This window comes from Lupinus angustifolius, unplaced genomic scaffold (genome assembly GCF_001865875.1).
Source record: "Lupinus angustifolius cultivar Tanjil unplaced genomic scaffold, LupAngTanjil_v1.0 Scaffold_62_9, whole genome shotgun sequence".
In the NCBI taxonomy this organism is placed as follows: Eukaryota; Viridiplantae; Streptophyta; class Magnoliopsida; order Fabales; family Fabaceae; genus Lupinus; species Lupinus angustifolius.
The window spans coordinates 17,516-40,950 of record NW_017723053.1 but is presented as its reverse complement, the minus strand read 5'-3'; the positions used below and the strand labels follow the sequence as shown (position 1 = coordinate 40,950).

The 23,435-nt window shown below is 28.7% G+C and overlaps 1 long non-coding RNA gene and 1 pseudogene across 1 annotated transcript; both read right to left on the bottom strand.

Annotated features, from left to right (window-relative positions):
• Positions 1-7,145: 7,145 nt before the first annotated feature.
• LOC109339234 lies at positions 7,146-7,410 on the bottom strand. Its single transcript, XR_002106640.1, has 2 exons — positions 7,325-7,410; positions 7,146-7,293 (listed from the first exon to the last, which is right to left on the bottom strand). It is a non-coding gene; the product is annotated as an uncharacterized LOC109339234 (long non-coding RNA).
• A 12,734-nt stretch (positions 7,411-20,144) lies between these two features.
• LOC109339235 overlaps positions 20,145-23,435 on the bottom strand; it is a 10,415-nt pseudogene continuing 7,124 nt past the window's right edge.

Here is a 23,435-nt window from a genome sequence, read left to right as displayed (position 1 = left end):
TATATAAATTCAGTTGTGTTCATATAGTTGTCATTTGGTGTTTCTGTATGCATTCATTTTGTTGTTATGTTCTGTTTCTGTATGCATCGGGATATTTTCTGTTGTGTGCGTAACTTTGTAGAATTAGGAATAATGGTCTTCGACAACGCTTTTGTATAATTGCGTTGTTATTATATCCATACAACATCATTTTTTAACAATGCATTGTTGATTACGTTGAATTCAACAGCGCATTCTCAAAAAAGCATTGTTGCTTTCGTTGAATTCAACAACGCATGAACAAAAAAGAGTTGTTGAATACTTATCTATCATTCATTCTCTTTTAGCTATACAACAACGCATACAGTAAGAAGCAATGTCGATATGATCAAAACTATTTCCTCTCCACTTAATCGCTTAACACAGTGCTTAATCGATTAATTGTTTGAATGTTATTTATTGTCATTATTAATTGTTCTATATATTTAATTAATTATCATTAATCGAATGTCATTACGTAATTACTAATTTGAATTTCATTAAAAAAATGAATTAGTAAAAAAATTATTATATCTTCCACCGCGTTTCCTTTAGGTTGCGTTGTTAATTAGGTATCATTCACAACGCCTTCTTCATTATGCGTTGTTGAAGATACTATCAGACCTTAAAAAATTAAAATTTTCCTACATTCTCACACATTCATCAGCAATCCCAACACTAATTTACTCAGCAGCAAAGCGCATTTACAGAAAGTGCAAAGTGTCAAGATAACACTTAGTTTGCCTATGTTTTGACGAAGACAAAGGAATTAGTGAAAGCTTAAAGATAACTCAACAAATCAACATGCCAAAGATTCAAGAGCTTCATGTCTAAACTAGAGTCTTAGATATGTGTCTTAGTTTTTGAGTCTAGGTTAGGTAAACCTAGATGCAAATCTCACAAGTTCTAAAAACGATCATATCATCTAAATGAGACATGTCATCTAGATTATTTTATGTTTATGCATTAATCATACATATTATTTGTGCATCTTAGGCATAACTAAATGGTAAAACATGTATAGTTGATAAGCATAACATATAGGTAGTTTACCATTTATTCTCTTAACTGAAAATATGTCAGTTAATCGATTAAGCAAGGCTTTAATCGATTAACGTGAAACAATTTTAATTAGTTTCAACAGATAACTGAAAAACATAATTCAGTTAGTCTCAAATAGCCCGTTAATCGATTAACAGGAAACTTAATCGATTAAGTGGTCGTCTAACAGTTTTTCTATATAAACTGTATTTTCAACAGATTTCAAAATTAATTCAATCATTCATTTCATTCAGTTTTAGAATTGCTAAGTTGCATATTTTCGTAATCATTGTATGTCATATAGGCAGAGAGAATTGCATGTGAGAATAGTGAGAGATAGTATCATGATTATGGATTAAAATGACATCCACTGCATGTGATTAAATGTGTTCATCATTCTATCTTTTCTTTAATGATTCTTTTAGTTTATTTTAGAGATTTCTTAGGGTAGAAATTACATGTTCTTCATGATTCTGATCTTATACATATTCATAATAATTTGTGAGATTTGTATAGGATTTATAGCTTGTCCTTAATTGTAATATTTGAGCTATTTTGTGCTTCACATTACTCACATTTTTTGTGTATTTTGTAACAAGGAAAGTCATCTCTTGGTGTCGTACCACCAATGAGATACAGAGAGTCTACACCAAGATTTGGAGGTCTTGAGTTTAGAACATACTCTTGGCTGGGGCTGGATCGTAGGAATGGTTTTCCTAGGCGATTGGTAATGTCAAACCAAGATAGGGGTTTTGGCATTCAAGAAGGTAGAGTTCAAGGTTTTATAATTGGAAGTGTGTATGTAAGATACATTAGCTTCAATTTTAGTGAAGAAAATCTCCCAAGATTGGAAGGAGAGGACTGGATGTAGTTTTGCAGTGGATCGCAAGACAAACCAATATAAAAACCTTGTTGCAGGCTATTTCTTACCTTATCTGTTTATTGATTTAAAGTGTTTTTAATTGCGTATTTTAGCTGATAATTTGAATATTGTAAATCTGTCATATAAAGATCATTTCTGTTCAAATATATATGTTGTATCATTTCTGTAAAATCTGTGAGTGGTTGTGCAATCGAGTCATTCAACAAATATTAATTCTGTGCGACTTAATCGATTAAGGCAGTCTTTAATCGATTAACTGGGTGATTTTCTAGAATAGGGCTTTGGTGCGAATAGCGGTATTGGGGAACCGCGACACTTATTCAACCCCCCCCCCCCTTCTAGGTGTTTTCTATCACTGATACCTAACATTTACTCTCAAAATCGACCTCGAAAATCATTCAACCTCATCATCATTCACTCATTCAACAGCAAAAATCATTCACTCATTCAACACGAAAATCATTCAACACTGATTTCAAAAATCCTTCACTTGTTTAACCTCAAAATCATGATTCACACATTCAACACCGAATTGAAAGTGAGTTTTTCTTATAGTTATTTGCCTTTTTAATTACATTATATTTAGCTTGTATTGAGTTATAAATATTTTCCTTATAAATGAGTGAAAGTGATTTCACTCATTTAGCTTATATTGAGTTAGGGTTTCCGACTCATTTAGCTTACATTATGAGTTAGGGTTCCAATCATAATAATGAATTTTCCCTGCTTGGTGAGGTTAACTCCAAGTTTTAGGGATTTATGCTCATTATTTTTTTTTGTTAATAGAATATAGATCGAAAATGGATGAATGTCTATCGATTGACGAAGGAGTATGAAGAATGGGTGAAATCATTTGTTAGGTTTGCAATTGAGAATGTTGAAAACCCTAATAGAATTTTATGTCCTTGCTTAAGATGTTGTTACTCTAACCGAATTACTCCAAATGAGTGAAAAGGTCATTTAGTGTGTCATAGTATTGATCAAAGTTACACATGTTGGACAAGACATTGTGAGATGATAGACGTTATGGATTATGATGATGAGGTGCATATGAAAGACAACTACACAAATGCATATGAAGATGATCGTTTCGAGGAAATGGCAAATTCAAATTCTTCAGCATCTGATGTTTCTTTTCAACATGTGGCCCTAAATTCTTCATTATCACCTTCTTCATCGACCTTCAAATTCAAATCAAAGGAGCTTGGTTTTGGTCAAAAATTCTTTTCAAGTACATAAGCTAGCTTCTTAATATCTTCAAGCTCTTCAAGAATGGAGTACCATGACCAATTTATCTTATACAAGATTACATCATTTTCTTATTCTTCATCATTTACCCCTCTTTCTTATTCATCATAGAAGCATCTCATTAGGATCAAGATTTTGATCCGTTCTCTCTCTTTCATCATCATGGTTGGTTCACTTTTGTCCATGATGGTTAAGCTCAAATATAACTTATGTCATGGATGGTTAAGCATTGGATGGGTAGCTTCTGTCCATAGTGGTTAAGCAAAGATATAGCTTTTGCTATGGATGGTTAAGTGTTTGATGATATAGCTTCTGTCATGGGTGGTTAAGCGTTGTTATTACTTCAAATCAAGCTTCAAATCAATTCCAAGCTGGAGAGTAAAAAATTTCACTCACCAGCTTGAGGGGGATATTAAAGATATGTGATAGATTATTTGGAAGATGATAGTTGGTTAGAAAGCTAGGAATTAGCAAGTTAGGTTTATGTTAGTTACTTGCTTTACAAGCTTTCTTTTTATACTTTTCTCTTGTATAAATAAGTCATATTGACTCACTTCTTATTCAATCAATTCAATTCAGTCAATGAGAATATTATCAATCTTTGTTTCTAATTCTTCTTTCTTTAAGCTTTCTTTTATACACTTCTTGATTTATCAAGAAACTTTCTTTTCATGGCTCTTACCACATTTCAACAGTTTACACCAAGAAAATCAATTGAATGTTTATGTCGTTAACTAATATTTCTAGTAAAATGGCGGTTTATTGTGTAAAAAATGTTGAATTCATAAAACAACAGTATACTTAATGATCTTATACTATCTTATTATAAATTAGATTGGTTGATGTTATTACAAAATTTGTCACTTTCAAATTTTAACACTTGGATATGAAAGACTGAATTTTTTTCAATTTCCTACCTAATCCCTATGTATATGGCATGTATGAGTACAAAATTCATGTATATTATGATGTGTGTTGGAAGCATACAAGCTTTATTACTATTTCTATAAAAAATAAATAAATAATACAAGGGAATAAATAAACTTAACTAAAAACAAGGTGAATGGGTATTAAGTCCATGTAATCATTAGTTTTAGGCATGTCTCTCTTAAAAAAACTATCCTCATCAGAGCCACTAGCTATCGCTCCCAGATTTTCGAGCCGCCATAATGTCTTTTCGATCAAAACATAAAAAGTTCTCTTTAAGCGCACTTTTAGGAATATGATGATATTTGAAATATGGATTCGGGAACCGGTTACAGACTGAGGAAGGTATTAGTACCTCGTTCGTTCGTACTAGATCATAGTCTTTCTAATTGAATGAACTAATTTATACCGCAAAAATTATTTGATTATTTTATTTATTTTCTATCTAAGAATTAGTTAACTCCTACCTATCCCTATCATTATTAGAGAATCAACGCTACCTAGTTCTTAGATAAAAAATAGTTGGTTTGAATTATTTTATTTTAAAAAACAATGATTTTTAACCTTAACTTGCCATCCAACTTAAGTGAGTGGAGTATAACCCTAATGTTTCATACCACATCACATATTATGAAGGGAAAACTTAATCAAAATTTTATCTTTTTTTTTATTTTTGAAAGTTTTTTAGAAAGGTATAATTAGTTGTCCTTTAAATTTAAGAAAGTTAAGTGTAACCCTCATGTGTAACACTACATCATACCTCAAAATTGTGATAGAAGTGATTTTCTATTATTAAGTTAAAGTGATAAAAAGAGAACCAATTTATTTAACATTTTTATTAAGAAAGATAAAGATAGTATAATAAAAATGTTTATGTTAAATGCTTTTATTTAAAATTTAATTACAAGCTTATAATTATAATATATATCATATAGTTATCAAGTAATTAATAAATAAATATGTGCAAAATAAAATTTGAAAATGACATACGTGATGGAGAATGTTAATTGATGGTTGATCGTATCATACAACATCAAGGAAATTTGAGAAATATGCATATGACACCTTGGACCTTATGACTATGCTTGAATAGGTATTGACTGTACTGTGAGAGATGATGAATAGAGAAAGATAGTAGAAGCACAAAATTCGAGCAAGCCCATTGCTGTTTTGTAGTGTTTCTCTCTAGCACTTATGCTTTTCTATCTGTTTTGGTGTTTTCCTGATGCGTTTTTGATATATTTTTCTTCCTCATTGTCACATGCTCAAGACCTCTATTTATATGAGGGATTTGACACATATGGAAAACAAAAGGGAATACTGTCATTAATGTCTTCAGTCAATTAACACATTTTACTTTTTATATATAATCAATATGTATTAATTGATTTTATTTAAAATTTGAATACTAAGATTGATTCTTAAATATCTAGAAAAAATTCTTTAATAATTTATAAAGTCGTGGAATATTATTACGATCTCTTATTGATTCAACTTTAAAATTAAAAGTATGTGGAATATTCTTTTTTTGGAAGAAATTTCATGAAAAAATTATAAAATCTAAAAACACTTGCATTAAAAATATGTGACTAAAAATAATTCTTTGATTTATAAAGTCAATAAATGACTAAATGATATTTTTGTGTAATTAAAAACTAAAGTCAAGGGAAATAACATGTGTTTTTATATAAAAATGTAATTCCACCATTATTGAATCAATTCAGTATATTTAATACTCCTTTTATTTTTATTTGTAAATGAAATAAAAAAAGTTGGGATGAAAGTTGATTTCAATGTTGTATATGGCCAATAAATATTCATTAAATCATTTTTAAACATTTTTTATATAGGTGAGAAATCTTAAATTATCTTCTTCCTTAAACTATTTTTTAAAATGAAATCTTTCCCTCACAATTATTTTCTAAAATCAATCCGGTCAAAACATTTTTATCACTTTCATTTGTTTTTATTATATTGTTAAAAATAATTTTTGTTTAAAATTTATTTTCCTTTTGGACTAGATAAAATTGTTGTTCATAATTTTGATTTTAGGTACAACCTTTATTAATCAATTGTTGAAGTTCTTTAAAAGCTCTTTAGCATCATCATGAGAACGCCTTTAAGGAATGTTGAGTTAACCATTTTTTTAATTAAGAATATTTGAGGTGATGATGGCTTCTAATTTCTTTCTTGACCATTTTATATTATGTGTTATTTTTTATTTACATATTTTGTGAGTTTAATTTTAATATTTATAGATAATATCTTTTATAAATAACATCAATATTTGTAAATGACTACGCTAGCTCTTGAACTAATACTTCCAAGGTTTTAAATTGTGATTACACTTATTATTATAGTTACAGAACATTTTCATAAAAATTTCAGGAAAAATGTGGTCAATGTGAAAATAATTGGGATCACGATAACATTTTAAAAACTCGAAATCACAATGATATTATTACAATCGTTGTAGCAGGGTGTGATTTAAAACACTATGGGAACATATATGGTTCTGATGGCCGAATCTGCAAACTGCAGAATGCAGATAGTCGTTAACACGAAGATTAAACCCAAGAGCCGTGATCTTTAATGTAGGAACATTGGGGTCCTCTTATTAACCATCTTTATCTCTCTCTCTTTTTTGTATCCCCTCACCTTTTTGCTGCCTCTTCCAATAAATATTACTCCCAAAAAATCGAACTTTTGACTTTTTGGTCGGATTTATGGTGTCTTACATCAATATACCAACACATTGTTGGTCTCTCTTGTGAGTACACCCTGAGTAACCACGTTTTATTTTTTTTCAGACAGGTCCACTTAAGCATTGCTTCACGCACACGTTCATACAAGTTATGCAACTCACTTTTCATTTTTAGGTACATTTTTAAAAAATACACATACCATTTATTCAACTCATCTCATTTATGTATTTCAAATTGCACCTTTTCATAGAGTATAAGAAATCTTTTCACAACTCAAACATTTGAAGAAAATAATTATTCAAAGAGAGAAGCAATGACCATTGACCACTATAAACATGAATTTATGTTCCTTTATAGAAGATAATACACTGACACATTATACAACCACTTAATGCAGAAACTCATCTAAACATAGAAGAAATGATGAAACATAGAAATGGAAATAATATATAGCATCATAATGGAGGAATGCTTATATTGACCTATATGGAACTGACTCCACAAACACTGACATGCTTACTATGGTTTTACACCAAAACAAAAGCAGATACTACTATAATGATGTTGATGCTCCTTAATATCTCCAACATGATCAATTGTTGGAATGAGAAGCATTCTGAGTTGAATTTGAGTTGTTTGAAGCATTATTGTTTGAGTTACTGCCATCGTTTGAGAGCTTGCGTTTGAGCTCAATGAGGAGTGTCTGATTCTCTTGATTTAGTTGCTGAGCTAACTTCCTCAGCCTTTCATTCTCTTTCATTATGTTAATGTTCTTCAATAGTAGCTCTGAGTTCAGCTTTTCCATGACTATGAAAACAAGAAAGAAAGAAATATAGTATATCAGAACAAATAGGAACAAGATCTTCAGATTATATAATACAACAATTTAATCCAAAGTAGTTATAAAAGAGAGCATGTGCGCATAATAAAAATGAGGCAATGCCATCATTAAGGAAATTACGATAAAGAAGCAACTTAATTGGAACCCAAAAGGAAGAAAAAACAATTTACATTCAAGCTTCTTTGTGAATGTGTTACTTTATGAATTGCTTTGTTAGATATAATTATGACATCTAAATGAAGAAGCCAATGATAAGAGTGAAAAGTATAGAGGGTTGAGTGTTTTGGACCACTATGCCAAAAAAATTAAACATATGGTTTGTATCAACAATCAAAGAAGGAGACAGATAGGTGGAATAACAGTTGTCCAAATCTACGCTCAATTGAAAGCACAAAAAAAATGGTTTCTTTCGGCTGTCTCTAGAGGGAAGAAAAGGATAAAGGTAGAACATAAGAGACAAGTTTCATATGGAGATCTTCTTTGTGTATTGTGCTTGTGTGTAATTGTAATAAACAAAATTGTAACTATCACACATAACTACATTAGTGGTATTCAATTTTTTAATATCAACAACATACCCAAAAGTTGTTATAAGTATTAATAAAATTATAATATATAAATTAATCTTAAAATCGATATTTCTAGGATTAGACTGATTTATAAATAATTTTGTTTTGCACTCTTAAAAAAAAGAGTTTGGACCCCCTTTGAACTGTGACATTTTTTGTTCAATTGGGTTAAAATAGAATAAGTAGATAAACAAACTAAAAGGTTCATTTAAAATTTTAAAATAAAAATAAAGAAATACTATTGTAAATTTGTAGTGCTACATTTCATTTTAATAAAATAGAGAAATATTACTTTAATATAATTATATATAATCTAATTCAATAAAACTGAATTATATAAGATTATGCAAGATTTCTAATTTGATCAATGACCAAGGTTTCATAATATTGCTTAAAACCCCTCCATACATAAAAATGGGTGACGTAGAGTTAGAGAAAGACAAGAAAATAATTCAGTGTCTTTTGTATTAAATTATAATGAAAAGGGGTAATGTTATAGAACCCACACAAACAAAAGCTGAAGAAAGCCGAAAATAACATTCCTGGCTAAGTATAAAACCCAGACACATAAAAGTAAAAGAAGCCAGAGACAGAATAAAGATTTGGCCAATGTGGAAACAAGTTAAACCAAATACTAGTTGTTGCAGTACCCTCAAAAGGGTCTCAAACTAACAGTACATGACTAATTATGTTTCCTGGTAAAAGTAAAGAAGAAAATAAAACAGAACTAAAATATGAGACAAGGAGGGGGAGGGGGCCATTTTCTTTCTATGGTGAACTTTTCTAGAAAAATCACCTTTTGAAGGTAGGTAGACAAAGCAAATTGGACTCTTGAATGTGAGTTTATGAAGACAAGTGAGTGAGAAAGAAAGCAATGATATCTTAATTTATAGAGCAAAAAATTGAAGAGAGGAAGAGTAAAAAGGATGAAAAGGGTGAGATTGGTGAGGTGAGGGTGTGTTTCTCATTACTTTGGCACAACAATCATGCATGTATAAGCATAATAAAAGGAGGCTGGTTATACGAAACTGAGATTTCATGTGTTCGATTCTATAATGATGCTTATGTCATGTGAATGATTGTTTTTCATGAGGGGTTGGTTATGTTTCTGTTTTTTCCTGGCGAAAAGGCATAGAAGAGAATAAATTCTTTACTGAAGATCCCTTTACTCTATCAACTTTTTTAAGTTAATAAGATTGATCATTGAAAAATGAAAAGAATAAAGATTATTATGATCCACATTTAAAAATATTATGGACCAATTTGAAATTTTGTCAAACTTTTTACCAAATTGGTACACTTACAATTTTTCAGAAAAGAAAATGATATTGACACTAAAAACTATTAAGCATAATATTGTGAATGGGACTAGATGGGTTTGAAGAGATGACATTTCAGGTGTTATTTTATGTGTCACCATTTATAATTAGTAAAGAAAATATTTAATTATTAAATTTTTAATTTAAATTTATTTTTTTAATTAATTATAAGAAGATGACCCATGAAATTATATATACTTTTAGGATAGAAGATGTGTTATCCTGTTTGTAAAATGATGATAGACTAGCCATGGCAAGATATGCAATGATGATTTGGATTGGATCTGGAACCCCATCATACACATACCTATCATCAATTACTATTTTGTTTTTATTTATCCTGCATTTCTGCTATTTTTAGGCCTTCATGATTCTCATTTTTCATTGCATATTTCATGTGTTAGAGCAGTGTTGGCAATAATCATGCTTTCTCAATGCCATGATATTATTCTTCCTTTTTGGTTTTTGTGTATTGATACTTAATTGGTTGGAGGAGGAGAAACTGCCACTTATTAGTGGACTTGTAACAGTACTCCACGGCACTATCTCATTGTTTCCTTAGTTATAGAATCTATCATTCTAAACTTTAACGTATATCTTACTTTATTAGAGGTTCAGGGCTTGTTGATAATTGGTATTTTCATTATAAATTTGTAAATATATGATATATACTTTTGTAAAGGGTATGTTCCTATATTATGATATTTAAATACTAATGTATAAATAATATTTCATGCAAATTGTATACTTATTATAACTTATGACACATAAAAAAAATATGTATCCTTTTGTATGCCCAAGAAGAGGAGTGCTTTTATTTATTTATATAAAAATAATTAAAAGCATTCCACAAAGGGTGCCATAAAACAAAATGTCATCAGATGTAGTTCACATTTACAAGATAAATGGTTAGAACAAGATACTTATTATAATATGGTTGTAGTTTCTTGTGGAATTCCAAATAAGTTATGTTTCTAACCATTTATCATGTGAGCTAAAACAATCTTTTAGAACACAAGATACTTATAATTTGGTTGCAACTTCTTGTGGAATTTCCAAATAAGTTATCTTTCTAACCATTTATAATGTGAATGTGAGCTACATCTGATGGTAATTTGTTTTATGTTATTTAAATACTAATGTATATATAATATTTACAACAAACAATTCTTTCCTCTTGTTGGGGGAGCAGAGCGAAAGAAGAAAGTGGTCGTTCATGAATATAAATTCGCTTGTATACTTATTATAACTTATGACACATAAAAAATAATCAGAGACATTTAAGCGTGACACAATGTTAAAAAATATATATCCTTTTGTATGCCTAAGATTAAGAGTGCTTTTATTTTCTATATAAAAAAAATTAAAAGCATTCCACAAAGAGTACCATAAAACAAAATGCCATCAGATGTAGTTCACATTTACAAGATAAATGGTTAGAAGAATTAAAAAGGGTTCCACAAATGGGCCATAAAAAAGGATGTGGAGGGTGTATAATGTGCCCCTAAAATAATATATCTTTTAGAACAAGATACTTATTATAATATGGTTGTAGTTTCTTGTGGAATTCCAAATAAGTTATGTTTCTAAGCATTTATCATGTGAGCTAAAACAATCTTTTAAAACAAGATACTTATAATATGGTTGTAACTTCTAGTGGAATTTCCAAATAAGTTATGTTTCTAACCATTTATAATGTGAATGTGAGCTACAACTGATGGCAATTTGTTTTATGTTATATTATAATCAGGATAAAAGTAATTATAGGCTAAACCAGTATCATGCATAAAGTACTCATTTTCTTGACTCATTTTCTTGCCAAATTAAGGAAAAGTGCATGAAATAATTGGGAAGAGGATCAAGGATTGCATGACCCAAAACTCTTTGGGTTGAGTGATATAACAAGATACATCATATTTGGCATGTAGTTATTTTGGATGCGTGTAATTTCTTCTTTGTGAGGATGAGAGTTACCCCACATGGAGCTTGTTCGTTTCACTCCCTTTAAGAATTTTGAGGAATCAATCTATGTTGTATATGTTTGGGATTTTTTTTCGTGTGGTCATTAACATGTAACAAGATAGGATATGCTTGGAATTACAAGATTTTTACATACATAAAATATGTATATTATAAATGTATTTACAAGAGATTTATGCTTAAAAAACAGGCATTTTAAGCCTACTAGAGATGTACAACTCTACAGCAAAAGATGTTGGAACTCACAGTATAAATATTTTCATATCATCCATTACTTATAAGTTAATTTCCATTGGATGGAAGTATAGATAGTATAAAAACATTATAATGACATTGCACACCCATTAAACTTATTTAATGATCACAGTACCTAAAAAAGCTTTTATTTGTGGAGTAAAAGTAAAACTAATTTCATGATCTCTACGTTTTGAAAGTGATTAATCATTGTCTACTGACTATGAAATGTCCTTGATATACACTAAAAAATCCATATTAATTAATGATATTTATCATATCAAAATGTCAAAAGTAGGAGCACATATGCTATCATAAAAAGTGTGTAATTGCATATGCTAGTAGATAGCTGTTGTTGTAGGAGTAGTTGGAAAAATATAGTTAAATTAAATGTTTAATAATTATATATTTTTTTAACCAATCACAAGCAATCACACATGAGATAACATACATTTTTTTGTTGTTGATAAAATATATGTTCTCATCAAAAGCTATACTCCTTAGTTAGGGACACAACTTTATTTTCTTAAGCCCAATAATTAGTTTCATGTTTCAATTTGACTTTGAGCCCATCAAAGCTTTGCAAAGGTAGGATGATGGCCCACTACTAATAGCTAATAATAAAAGTTAAAAGAGATATAGTATCCTCATAATCACACATTTCGGCAATTTCATGAATGCACCAAAGAGGCCCTAGTTACTACAAGTAAAAATCCAATCTTCAAACCATTCATGATAGAAAGAAAAGGGGAATGCATCATATTGGTAATAAATAAAAATAATGATATTACATGAAAGGATAAAAATTAAACTCTCATCAAGCTTAGTTTTTTCCACAATTATTAACATAACATATATATTAATAAACAAAGTAACTATATGCAAATCATAAACATAAATTTTTTTGTTACAAGATCTACATCTTGGAAAAAATAAAATAAAAATCAGATTTCTGATAAAATTTACATTTCGAAATTTAGGTATGTCATAGCATAAAAAAATAATAAATATTTAAAATAAAATGAATAATATAAATTACCTGGTAGTTGATCAGAGGTTGTAGCAAGAATGTCACTATAAAGGAGGATGAACGAAGGTTGAAACTTTAACCTAAAAGATGAAAATGATTGCAAAATTGTGTAATTAATTTTGAGTCGACTATATAATAATATAAATTGTAAAATAAAAATAATACTTGTAGTGAATAAATTGAAAAGATTTAAATACATGAGCGGTGTCGTAAGGTTGAGAGTGTTTTCATTGTTGTATTGTGTTGGGTGTCGATCTTGAACTTAGTGAAATAGAAATTGTAATCATTTTTTATATTGACGATGAAGTTGATGGAGAAGAATAGGGGTGATGTGGGAATGAAGGACTTTGAAGATTGCATCATATACGTTAGAGAGATTAGCCTCGGTCTGAGATTGGTAGTAGCTAAAGGTGGCAACGTGGTCCTCGTTTCCTCGATTGTCCTCTTTCTACTTGATAGAAGAGATGACGGTTAGGGATTGAGGAATGAAATAGGAAAGTGAGAAATAACGTGTTAAATAGTTTTGGATGGAGTAGCAAAGGAAATTTTATGTTATTCGAGTATTTTGATTATTTTATTATATTTTTTGTATAACTTATTGATTTATTAAGAAAATATTACATTTTCAAGAAACCGTGATGATTAGCCACGATCCTTATTTATTAAAAGAAATAGAACAAAAATCGCCAGCTGTTATCCACGACTTTAATTTCGTTTTCTATGAGGAAGTCGTGCATGTTATTCACGATTCTCATTTTTTAATTTTTATTTTAATAATCATGCTTGATAGTTACGATTACCTTCTTGTGTTTTTTCTATAAAATCGTAGTTCCCAACCATGATTTTTCTTCTTAATTTTCTTGTTTTCTCAAGAAATCGTGTTTCTAGACCACACTTTTCTTAGGTTTTCAGTTATTTTTAAAAATAAAATAAACCATACATAGTCATAATAATTTCATACAACAGTTATAAATATATTGTTAGTCAAGAAGTCTCAAGTTTGAACTAAACCCATGTCCAACCTTACTCTAACAAAAACACAAAACACTAAGGTTGGGTATGAGTTTTTAGTACATAAAAAACTCATACCAATTTTATTGTTTCGTGTTTTTGCTACAATGTTATATTTTATAAATTAGAAGGAAAAAAAACGTAATACAGTGGAATTTAATTAGGTTGAAACTTTGGACCTCTAAAACATATAAATCATTAGGCACTATATCATTGTATGAAATTATTATAATTATAAATTGTTTATTAGCAAGTTACCCGTGCGAATGCACGGGACGGTACTTTTTTATTACATGATTAAGAACATATATATTATATCTATATTGTTTCTTTAAGATAAGAAACAACTTCAAATTTTGTTATTTTGAAATTTATATATCTTTCAAAATTCAATGGCCTTCATTGTTCAACCTCACAAATATTAAATATACACAATATCATATTATGGAAAAACTTGATTATATGATTAGGAAGACCAAAAACTACAAATGTATTTAAAAATTGGTGAGTTAATAAGTTGAATTTTGGCCATCATTAGTATTACACATATTAATAGAATCAGAACTATTGTATTCATTTTTATCACATAATATTATGAAATTTACAAATATTTGCTTCAACTTAAGAACTGATTGAATTATAAATTTTTTTATTTGGAATTAAACTAAAAAATTCATTTATTTGTTCAATAATTTCAATAGTTGATGCAAGTATTATCCTTGTTTATAAAAATTCTTTATTTTTTAGCGATCTTGTAGATTTGGATAAGTACTTTGAAGTTTGAACTATGACATCTATTATATTATCAAAATTAACAAATGTATATGTCATTAGGTAGGGAATGATGTAGATATGAGAATTATAAAAAAAAATATAATTTAACTAATACATCCTAATGATTATATTTTTTGTGTTAGCGATTATATACAATTACAATATTTTATTACAATATTTTCAAATTGTATCATTGTCTTGATTATATGTCTTCATCCATACAATTTTTGTACAATAATATTTTAATGATATGTAGGGAATGATAGATGACAAATAAAATGAATAAATGATATTAATTGAGAATGTTTTAAGATCTATTTAAATGTGTAATTACTACATATTCCATAATTAGTGCCTCAAATTCCTTAATTATAGGAAAGGAAACATTTAGGGATTACCAACTTTTCTTGTAATTAATATTAAAAATAATTATTTGATAGAAATAAAACTTAGGTTTTTTTAAACTTACTACTCATCCTAGTCATCAATTCTAGGGAAATTCAATGGTTTGATTTAGTAAGTAGATCTAAATCATTAGTTATCTCTTTAATGGATGGCTATGATGAGGAGTAAGTGGAAAAAACTTACTCTTGAAGTATTGAAGTAAGTCTTCACAACATAATTAGTGATATTGGATTTATGATATTAAAGTTTATAAAAATAATTAAATGCGAATGTTTTAAAATATATTTCAATAATTAATATTAAAAATTATTATTTTTAAGAAATAAATTTAATGTCTATCTTTTTTTGCCAGACATAATAACAAAAGATGTCCTAATTAATTGTAATATGATAACACATTCTTTCAATTAACAATAATTAGTATGTTAGTATTTGTTGTGGGTGATAATTAAACCTTAAATCTCATTCACTCCACCCCTAACAATCAAACCACATTGTAACTCATTTTTTATAGTTTTAAGTTTGCTATGGGTGAGGCTCGTCATTCCTTAAACTCTTTCACCTTAACTATCATATCATCATACGACTCTCAAACATCGTTATTATTGCTCCAAATTCTTTATTTCGTTATTAATGCCTCATATTCCTTGATTACAGGAACATAAGAGAATTATCTACATTTCTTCTAATTAGTATTAAAAATTGTTATTTTTATGAAATAAATTCATTATCTATCATTTTTATGTGAAGACAATTTTCAACAAAATTTCCATATTAATTATAATATCGTAGTTTATTCTTTCTATTAGTAATAAGATTGGTTTTCTACTATTTATGTTTTAAAAATGATTAAATGATATTAATTGATAACGTTTTAAGATCTATTTAAATGTGTAATTACAACATATTTCATTTATATATTTAAAATAATTTTCAAAATTTCATAACAACTTTAATACATAATTTTAAAGTAGAAACTAAATCATAATTAATGCATGTTTATAACGAATGATTTACGTTATATTGCATTATAATTTATAATAATTGTTATTTCTAATATGTTTTGATTTATGTTGGTAACTGATTCTTTCTGTTTTGTAACCGATTCACAAATTTATATTCTATTTATGTAACTTATAAAAAATTCAAACTATTCTATTTCTTCATGAGTTTTGAATCATATGTTATATTATTTATGATATCCAAACAAAATGAAATATAAATGAAATTAATTATTATTGAATTATTTATCAATTATAATTCTACAAATTTATCTACATAATTAGCATTGCCTAAAATTTAGAAATCATAAATAATTNATATAAATCAAATCAATTGATTATCACAATCTAAATTTATTAGTTGTAATTCTGCAAATTTATGTTCATAATGAGTATTGCTTAAAATTTGGAAATCATAAGTAAATTTGTAATAACTGTTATTTCTAATATGTTTTCATTTATGTTGGAAACTAATTCTTTCTGTTTTGTAATTGGTTCACAAATTTATATTTTATTTCTATAACTTAAAAAAATTTAAACTTGGGAGATGTTAATCTGTTTTCCTCCTTGACCCACGACCAAGAGAATAATTCGGTTTCAACTTTAATGCCTAATTTTAAGGTGACTCACAAAATAAAAATTTATTAGCATTAAATTGGGATATGTTAATCCGTTTTCCTCCTTGGCCCACGACCAAGAGAATCATTTATGTTTTAAAAATGATTAAATGATATTAATTGGTAACGTTTTAAGATCTATTTAAATGTGTAATTACAACATATTTCATTTATGTATTTAAAATAATGTTCAAAATTTCATAACAACTATAATACATAATTTTAAAGTAGAAACTAAATCATAATTAATGCATGTTTATAACGAATGGTTTACGTTATATGGCATTATAATTTATAGTAACTGTTATTTCTTATATGTTTTGATTTATGTTGGTAACTGATTCTTTCTGTTTTGTAACTGATTCACAAATTTATATTCTATTTATGTAACTTATAAAAAATTCAAATCATTCTATTTTTTCATGAGTTTTGAATCATGTGTTATATTATTTATGATATTCAAACAAAATGAAATATAAATGAAATTAATTATTATTGAACTATTTATTAATTATAATTCTACAAATTTATCTGCATAATTAGCATTGCCTAAAATTTATAAATGATAAATAATTTAAACAAAATATAAATCAAATCAATTGATTACCACAATCTAAATTTATTAGTTATAATTCTGCAAATTTATGTTCATAATGAGTATTGCTTAAATTTTGGAAATCATAAGTAAATTTGTAATAACTGTTATTTCTAATATGTTTTCATTTATGTTGGTAATTGATTCTTTCTGTTTTGTAACTGATTCGCAAATTTATATTTTATTTCTATAACTTAACAAAATTCAAACTTGGAAGATATAAATACGTTTTCCTCCTTGGCCAACGACCAAGAGAATAATTTGGTTTCAACTTTAATGCCTAATTTTAAGGTGACTCACAAAATAAAACATCTAGGCAACCAAAAAAATGTTAACAAAGAGGATATTGGAAATCATAAGTAAATTTATAATAACTGTTATTTCCGATATGTTTTGATTTATGTTGGTAACTGATTCTTTCTGTTTTGTAACTGATTCACAAATTTATATTCTATTTTTTGTAACTTATAAAAAATTCAAACTACTCTATTTCTTCATGAGTTTTGAATCGTATGTTATATTATTTATGATGTTTAAACAAAATAAAATATAAATAAAATTAATTATTATTGCACTAATTTATTAGTTATAATTCTACAAATTTATCTACATAATTAACATTACCTAAAATTTAGAAATCATAAATAATTTAAACAAAATATAAATCAAATTAGTTGATTATCACAATCAAAATTTATTACTTATAATTCTGCAAATTTATGTTCATAATGAGGATTGCTTAAAACTTGGAAATTATAAGTAAATTAAAAAAAATATAAATCAAATAAAAATGAAGACATTATTCTTCTTCATATATATGAATGCTAAAAATCAAGAAACAAATAACAAAGACATTATATTGTGTTGTTGACAACTCAAACAATTCAAATTTCTAAGCAAACAATTAAATAAGGTAATGAGGTTTAAGTAAAATTTCCAAGAGCACAAATATTGAGCCAAGATGAGTGTATTAAACAACATATATAATAAAAATCATCGAATAGAGAAAATAAAATACAACACTCATAAGTTATTGAATAACTAATGATGAAGCAAAAAATAAAGGTATCAATAACTAAACATGATTTTTACCTTATTTTAGAGAATGATACACTCTAGGTGTTTCTGAGAAAATTAACTTGTAGAGATGTTTCAGTGGAGAAGCAAACTATAAATTAAGGAGAAAATGATAACAATGAGATAAAATAAGGAGATAAATATATTATTAACAAAAATAAATAGACAAATAAATGTAATATTGTAAGTGAATATATGTACAATACAATGGAGATTGCGTACACACCATAATATAATGGAGATTGCGTACATACCATACAAATGTAATAGATTTTGAGGAAGATACCTTTGCTTATCAGACGCTAAAGGAGAAAATTGTTGGAAGAATATATCTACAAAATAATGAAATTAGTGAGAACATGTCTATAAAATAAGGAAATCAATAAAAAATTATACAAAAAATCAATGATAAAATAAGAGCAGATCTACAAAACAAACAAAAAAATCAATGAAAATGTACTAAACATCAAATCTACAAAATAAAAAAAAATGCATTTTAAAGAGGATGATTGAAAGAGAAAGAAAAATGATGATAAAGAAGAGACAGAATGAAATGAATCTAGAGAAAAAGATTGTTGAGAGAGAAAAAATGTTCGAAGAGAGAGACATAGACCTCAATGACAATTCAAAATAGAATTTAAGATGTATCCATAAAAATGCAATAATTATTTACTAAATGCAATAATTGTCAAGAAATGACAAATATAGTGTGAGAAACTATACATGATTACCATTGAACCATTGAGGAGGAGAAAAAAATGAAGGAGAGGATGACATGTGACAATTGATGAGGTGGCGTGAAGGAGGAGATACCATGTGACAATTGATGAGGTGGTGGAAGTTTATTTTATTAAATAGTAGATAGATTTTACTTATCTATACTAAAATATGAAGTCAAAATATGATGTACCTACTTGTTTGCAGTAATTTATATTTGCCTATTTTGGCATTGACAATGTCTAATTGATGATAATAATATCACGATGTTTCTATAAATTTGATATTGTTTAACTGCCACAATAGTTCTTCATCCCCTCTGCCATTCAGCTTTTTCTACTTTTTAAGCAGTTTCTTGGCCCTTTCCTTTTCCACTTTCTCTCCATACTATACGAAATGGAGTTTGATTTAATTTTCTTATGATTAGCCAATTAATCTAACTAACTAAATTTAACTACAAATTATCATATTTAACATGGATAGTATGTATTCAATACTCAATCCCCAAACAATAAGAATACAAATTGAGAACCATAATAGTGTCTATGAACACACTACTACAAATAATAAAAGTAAGAAAATATGATTTCCAACCACGATTTTACAAGAAACAAAACGAATTCAAACACTAAAAGTTGTGGCTTGCAGAAACGAGATTGGTTATAGACAAGTTATAAAGGGTAATTGTGAATGTGAGACACGACTTCTTAACAAAAAATGCGTTGCAACGAGTTTTGTCACATAAAAAACAAGAATCATGGCTTGCATTCACAATTTACTAAAATTACACTACTTTGAAATAACTCAAAAAGTTAAACTGCAGAAATAATAAAAAAGTCAAAATGCTCAATAATGTAAAATATTCGAGTAGCGAAGCTTTAATGTAAAAGGCCTACATGCCCTCGTTATCGGGCTTCAATTTTGATGAATAAATAGGACATACATTTTGGGTTGGATACTAGAAGTTGATGGTTTTAATTTTTTTTAAAATAATATGTATATTGTCGAACCAAAATATGTAGATTGAACCAAAATCCATCTATACTATTATTTTCTTTAAAATGATCAAGAATAAACAAAGTAAGCCATCCCTTTAACTACCATGTTTCCTACGTAAATAAAAATAGACAAGTACATTATTTTTCATAAATATCAGACTTTACAATGATGACTCGAGAAGAGATTTGTCAACCAGACAGTGTTACTAACAACTGCTTCATCATTATCATTTTTATGCCAATTCCAAAGTGCATGTGTTGTATTAAACACCTCTAATATTCCATGTTCAAAGTTAGCCTCTCTGAATAATGATATATCTGGTTTAAGTTCTATGTACCTATAAACACATATCTTATAAAATCCTTTAATATTATGAAGAACATAACATATAGATTATTTTGGGTGATGTTTTCACATTTCAGTGATATTTAAAATTAAGAATACTAAAATGACAATTCACATTAAAATGTTAATTACTTGTTGACGAGGCCTTCGTGATTACCCCCATCCCCAATGGTGATATGGACAAGACCACACTTGTCATTTTTGTTTTTATGAACACGAGTCTGCAAATTGAGAAAATACAAGATATACAACCATCATGATGTCTTAAACTCAAAACAGTAAGCTGAAGAGTGAGTGATCATGATGAAATAAAAGAATGATATATAGGCGAAATTCATTAACTTCTCTTTAAACAAGATTTTGTGTTTAAACTCTTTCAGAATTATTAGTTAATAGTTTTGGCAGATTTGCAGTTTGATACTCTAAAAAATTTATCAATGCCAAGTGTTGAAGTGAGGATGTTCTTTGCTTTGAGATCGTATTGCACCTTCTTTTTGTCTTTGTCATTCGATGAATATTTTGGCTTTACTTTCCTTACACTATTGATAACACTGAAAGGTTCATAAGGTCCTTCCTCAATCGCATTCCATATATCCAGATCTTTAGATTCTATAAAGATTCTCATTCTGATTTTCCATAAGTCATAGCATTCTCCAACAAAACTTGGAGGGCGGTTGATGTTGGAACCTTCTCCCAGTAATGATCTTGTGGCCATCTTAGATACATGATCAGTTTTGAGAATAATTTACTCAAAAAAACTCTCATACCAATTATAAGACTGAGATGACAACTAAGAGATGGAGTGAATTAGTTGTCTTAAATCAGTGACAGATTTTTCTGCAAATTTCAGAGTTAATAGCAGCGTAAATGTTATGCAGAAAAATATCAACAAATTTAAGGAGATAAGGGAGAAGAGAGTACTCAGAGAATTTTATACTGCTTCATCATCTTGTCCACCGAAGGTTACGTCCAATACTCTTGTAGCACAAGAGATTTCTTCACTAGATATTAAGAGTAGTAATTACGAATTCTCACCCCGAGACTTCCTTGTATCTTACTCACTCTCTAATACATATGTCACTCTTTGGAAACAACATTTCCAAGTGACTATATCCCCTTTCTTATCACACCCATGTGAAAGAAAGTAATTCAACAAATCGAATAACAAAACTTTAACTTTGGCAAGGATTGCCTTTACAAAATTTGACACTATGAACTCTTGCAATCCAATAACTCTTTATACACTTAGTAATAATGCAAAGAAGGTTTGAATAACTTTGAAACAACACTTAAGGCAACTTCAGAAAATATAAAATGAAAGTTAAGAACAAGTTGCAGAACAAGTATTTCAGAAAAGTTTAGATTGTGTATATGAGTTATGTGTAAGAATTATGAGTTCCAATGCCTTTAAATTGGCTTTCCAATAAGCCATAACACCTCTATGAAAAGGTAGGAATTGATTGGAATGAAATCATTTCCTTTGGAGTGAAAGCTAGTGTAATTTGAATATGAAAACTAGTGCAACAACTCTGAGTAATCTATTACAACATTGGCATAATTGATTACCCAAACATTATGTCCAACTGAGTAATTGATTATCACACTGTGTAATCGATTACCCAAATATTCTTCCCAACTGAGTATTTTGATTAGCATACAGTGTAATTGGTTACTCAATGTATATAATCGATTACCCAAGTATTCTGTCCAATTGAAAAACTGATTATCACATTGTGTAATCGATTACTCAAAATGATGTATGTTAGAATTTCTGACAATTTATGAGTCACAAATATAATTCTATAATTGTGTTATGGCCATTATGTAATCACCCAAAATATAAAATGATCTTCAGTAATTAATTTGGTGGCTAAGGGCATATGTGTCATGAAATAATATAAGTGTAGATACCTTCAGGCAATTTCTGATTTGGTGAATGGATTGAATCAGAATTATTGCAACTAAAGTAGTAACCACTACAGGGTTACTTTTATGGGTTACGGTCCCCATTTGTAGAACAACAGGTTTTCAGGTGTAATTGTTGAAAGAATAAGATAGGATGAGGATAGTGTTATCCATAAGGATATAACACTATCAACTCATCCATAAGGCTATATATATAAGGCATACTCCTCATATATAAGAGAGAAAAAAGAAGACACCATAAGAAAAAATCTCAAGAACCAAGCATTCTCATTCCCCTCTAGAGAAGCATAAGGAAAACCATTCGGGCTCTAACATCTGGAAGATCATCTCACCCTCATACCTTCGAGATTCTGGAAATGGCTCAACAAGGTATGTTCTTCGTCTTCGACATGAACTCATTTGGGGTTTCTTCGATCTGGACCATGGTTGTTCCATTTGGGTTTATGTATGGGCATAAACATTAGGTTATGGGAACAAAGCCATGGTCATAAGGACTTCCGTGTTTCATCTATGGATTTCGGATGGATAAATTCTCCAATAAGTGGTATCAGAGCCACCCTAATATGATTCATGTGTGAAATTAGGTTTTCATGTTCTTCCCCGAATCTGGTTTGATTTAGGGTTTTGATGTTCTATTTTTTGCCATCAATCGATTAAAAAAACATTTATGCTTTTCAACATAAACATAAAAGGGATTTGAAATGAATGAATGTTGTTTTCTGCTATTTTTTCTTGATTTTTGGGTGATTTTTCGAAGAACAACGATGCAGAAATCGCACTGTTCGTCTTTTGTCGCAGTGCTCTCGCTCAAGCGAGAGTGTCTCGCCCAAGCGAGAACTAAACAGAAGCATTGGCTTCTATTGCGCTTAAGCGAGGAGATCCTCGCCCAAGCGACAGCTCACCCAAGCGAGTGTACGGGCGACATAAGGCTTGCTCAAGCGAGAGACAAACATAAGCATTAGCTTCAATTGCGCTCAAGCGAGAGTACCTCGCGTAAACGAGAGTACCTCGCCCAAGCGAGAGTACGATAAAGTTTATGGGGCTTTGGTATATTTGTGCATTGGTTTTAATTGTTATTTGGTTGTCCATTAAGGTTGTCTATTGTTTCAAGTGAGCCAAATGAAGTGAAATGTCGCCAAAGTGACCTCTTTCATGGATATAACTCATGAGGAA